We start from the raw sequence: 3,807 nt of genomic DNA, 5'->3' as shown, positions 1-3,807 counted from the left end.
CAATCACCTTTATAAAGAAAAAACTTGAAAAGCAATGAGATATAGATAGAAACACTATGAATAACAGAAATTAACAGCATTCTCATTATAAGAAAGATAAAGTAGGGAGAAATGATTAAAGATATATAAGAACTGAATGATATAATCAATAAAATAGATGTTATGAATATTAAATATATATATTTATATACTTTCACCATGAAAATAGAGAATATAACTTCTTCTCATTTGTTCATGAAACTTTATGTATTGTCATGAAGAAAATACCACTATGTTCCTTAAAGCAGAAGTGTTACAAACAGACTTTCTGATCACAGTGATATAACACTACAAGTTATCAACAACATAAAAGGCCATTCCATCTTGAAGTTTTAAAGCTTTCTATTAGATAATTATTGGGCTAAAGTGTAACCTAACACTAAAAATCAAAAAATTCTTAGAAATATTACTGATGAATATTCTACATATCAAAATACATGGGAGTCATTTAAAGCAGCAATCAGACCAAACAGTCATAGCCCTAAATGTTTTTATCAGTGAAAATGAACATAAGTGAAAATAAATTAATTAGATTCCCAGTTTTCTTTTAAAAAAACTAGAAAAAGTAACCAAAAAAAACCCCAATGCTAAGTAAGATGAGGGATTTTAATATAAAAACAGGAATGAATGACATGGAAAAAATTGATTTTGTGTGAAAAATTTTACCAAAGAACATTAGCTAACTTAAGAAAAGTAAGGAAAAACAAATGTCAAGGTGAAACTAGGTATTGAAATGGGGAAAAGGGAAAAATTACGAGTGCTCATACGTTTCTTCAAATAAATGCATTTATAGGGAAATACAATTTACCAAAGCCATCCTCTTTAGAGATACAAAGCTTAAGTTTACTGATGTCTGTAGAAAACAACAGTTAAAGAGAAAAAATGAGTAGGAAAGGAACTACCCCCACTCCCCCGCCAAAGTCAGGCCATATGAATTCAAAGGGAAAAATCTACAAAATCAGAAACCCAGTAGTTGCAATGTTTCATAAATTGGTTCAGAGTATTGAAATTAAAGGAAATCTTCCTATAATTTTTATGAAGTGTTACATTCATAAGCAAACCTAGTAAAAACAGTACCAGAAAAAGAATATTACTTATGAAATATCAACACAAAGTATTAAATATAAGTTAATAAACTCAATATCCTATTATGAAAATGATTTACCGTGACCAAGTGTAATTTATTCCAGAAATGCAAGATTTGTTTAATATTGTCAAATTATGAATATAATCTACCATATTCTTAGATATAAAGCTTTTGACAAAATTTAAATCCTATTTCTGGAAAAAAAACCTTCAAATAAGTAGAAATGTGTGTGTCTGTAAGGATAAGATATATACTCTAAATATATTCTAACAGAATATATATAATATATGCTAAATCTTAAAGTCATCTTATGTAACATGTGAATACTAACTGCACTTCCACTAAGATTAGGAACAAGGAACCAGTGCCTGTTAAGAATCAACACTTTCTGGAAGTATTAGCCAATACAGTTAGACAAAATATATCAATTAGAATAATAAGAATTATAAAACAAGAAATAAACAGTCTCAGTTTATATGAAATAAGTTTACATATCCTAAGTATTTATGTTAAATCCCAGAAACTCAATATTAAAAACTAGGACTAGACAGTCTCTTCGTGTCTGCAGTGCGTCTGTTGTACCTGGTGGCTGGAATCACAGTGGCCGTGAAGATGGCGTCTACCAGCCGTTTGGATGCTCTTCCAAGAGTCACATGTCCAAACCATCCAGATGCGATCTTAGTGGAGGACTACAGAGCTGGTGATATGATCTGTCCTGAATGTGGTCTGGTTGTAGCAACAAAAGATCCATCTCGAGTTGGAGATTCTCAGAATCCTTTTCTGAGTGATGGAGATTTGTCTACTATGAATGGTAAGGGTATAGGAGCTGCAAGTTTGGATGAATGTGGTAATTTTAAGTACCAGAATAGGAGAATCATAAGTAGTTCTGATTGGGCAATGATTAATGCATTCAAAGAAATCACTACCATGGCAGACAGAATCAACCTCCCTCGAAATATAGTTGGTTGAACAAATAATCTATTCAAGTAAGCGTATGAAGAGAACAGCCTGAGGGAAGGGCTAATGATGCCATAGCTTCTGCTTGTCTCTATATTGCCTGCAGACAGGAAGGAGTTCCTAGGACATTTAAAGAAATATGTGCTGTATCACGAATTTCTAAGAAAGAAATCGGTCGATGTTTTAAACTTATTTTGAAAGCTTTAGAAACCAGTGTGGATTTGATTACAACTGGGGACTTCATGTCCAGGTTTTGTTCCAACCTTTGTCTTCCTAAACAAGTACAGATGGCAGCTACACATATAGCCCATAAAACTGTGGAGTTGGACTTGGTTCCTGGAAGGAGCCCAATATCTGTGGCAGCAGCCGCCATTTACATGGCCTCACAGGCATCAGCTGAGTAAAGGACCCAAAAAGAAATTGGAGATATTGCTGGTGTTGCTGATGTTACAATCAGACAGTCCTACAGACTAATCTATCCTTAGGCTCCAGATCTGTTTCCTACAGACTTCAAATTTGACACCCCTGTGGACAAACTACCACAGCTATAAATTGAAGCAGCTAATGTCAAACGCCTATGAACACTGAACTTTGCCTGTTGTACATAGCCTATACAAAGTGCTGGATTGAGCCTTTAATAAGGAAAAATGAAAGACATGGTACACATTCCAGGGCTAAATATTAATTGCTTGGCCTTCTATATGTATATACTAGTGAAATATATTTAATGATTTAAATTTCTTACTGAATATGCTTTCTTTTGTAGCAATCTAGGAAACTGTATTTTGGAAGATATTTGAAATTATGTAATTCTTGAATAAAACGTTTTTCAAAACTAAAAAAAAAAATAAGACTAAAATAATTTTAAAGGTAGCATGTAATAAAATTAATATTTAGAAATCAATAGCTTTTATGTACACAATAACTAGTTAGGGGACATAATATTAGGACAAATTATTTACAACAGCAAAAAGAAATAAGACAAGAAATAAGACAGCCATACAATTTTCCAAAGAAAGCAAGAATAGAGTCATTTATAACTTGAATATAGGGAAGTGTTCTCTAAAAGTGATTCAAAATAAAGATGTGATAAAGGAAATGATTGATAAATGATTACATAAAATTAATTTAAAAAGCTATTGTGTGGCAAAACAACAGAATAAAAAAAGATAACTAACTGGAGAAAATATTTGCAATATATATCACAGATGAAGGACTAACATCTCTAATATACAAATAAGTCCTAAATTTTTTAGGGGAAAAAAAAAAAACCTCAAGAACCCCATAGGAAAAATGGAGAAAAGGTAAGAACAGGCAATACAAATAAAGAGGTAAAAATGGTTCTACACCCTATGACAGGATGTGCCACCTACTTCATAATTAGAGAAATACAAGTAAGCCCTACACTGAAATGACATATATATATATATATATATATATATATATATATATATATATATATATATGAAAGTGATATATGGAAACATATTCTGTTGACAATACTTTAGAAAACAGATATTCATATGTTACTGATGGGAATGCAAGTATGAAGAGGAATTTGTGAATATGTAACAAAACTATATGTACATTTAGATTTTAACTAGCATTCCAATTCTGGGAATTTATCCTGAAAACATGCTTCTTACAATATGAAAATAGGTATTTCCAATATATTCATCACAGCAATATTTGTAATTGCAAAATATTGCAAACAGCCTAAGCAC

General features: G+C 31.4%; 1 pseudogene across 1 annotated transcript; it reads left to right on the top strand.

Annotated features, from left to right (window-relative positions):
- The first annotated feature begins 1,691 nt into the window (after positions 1-1,691).
- LOC308617345 (transcription initiation factor IIB-like) lies at positions 1,692-3,188 on the top strand (annotated as a pseudogene). Its single transcript has one exon. The product of its transcript is annotated as a transcription initiation factor IIB-like (transcript).
- Positions 3,189-3,807: the final 619 nt, after the last annotated feature.

The sequence above is a fragment of the Mesoplodon bidens genome, assembly GCF_964165515.1.
Source record: "Mesoplodon bidens genome assembly, chromosome: 5".
NCBI lineage: Eukaryota > Metazoa > Chordata > Mammalia > Artiodactyla > Ziphiidae > Mesoplodon > Mesoplodon bidens.
The sequence above is the reverse complement of the archived record's forward strand: the minus strand, read 5'-3'. Positions and strand labels throughout refer to the sequence as shown.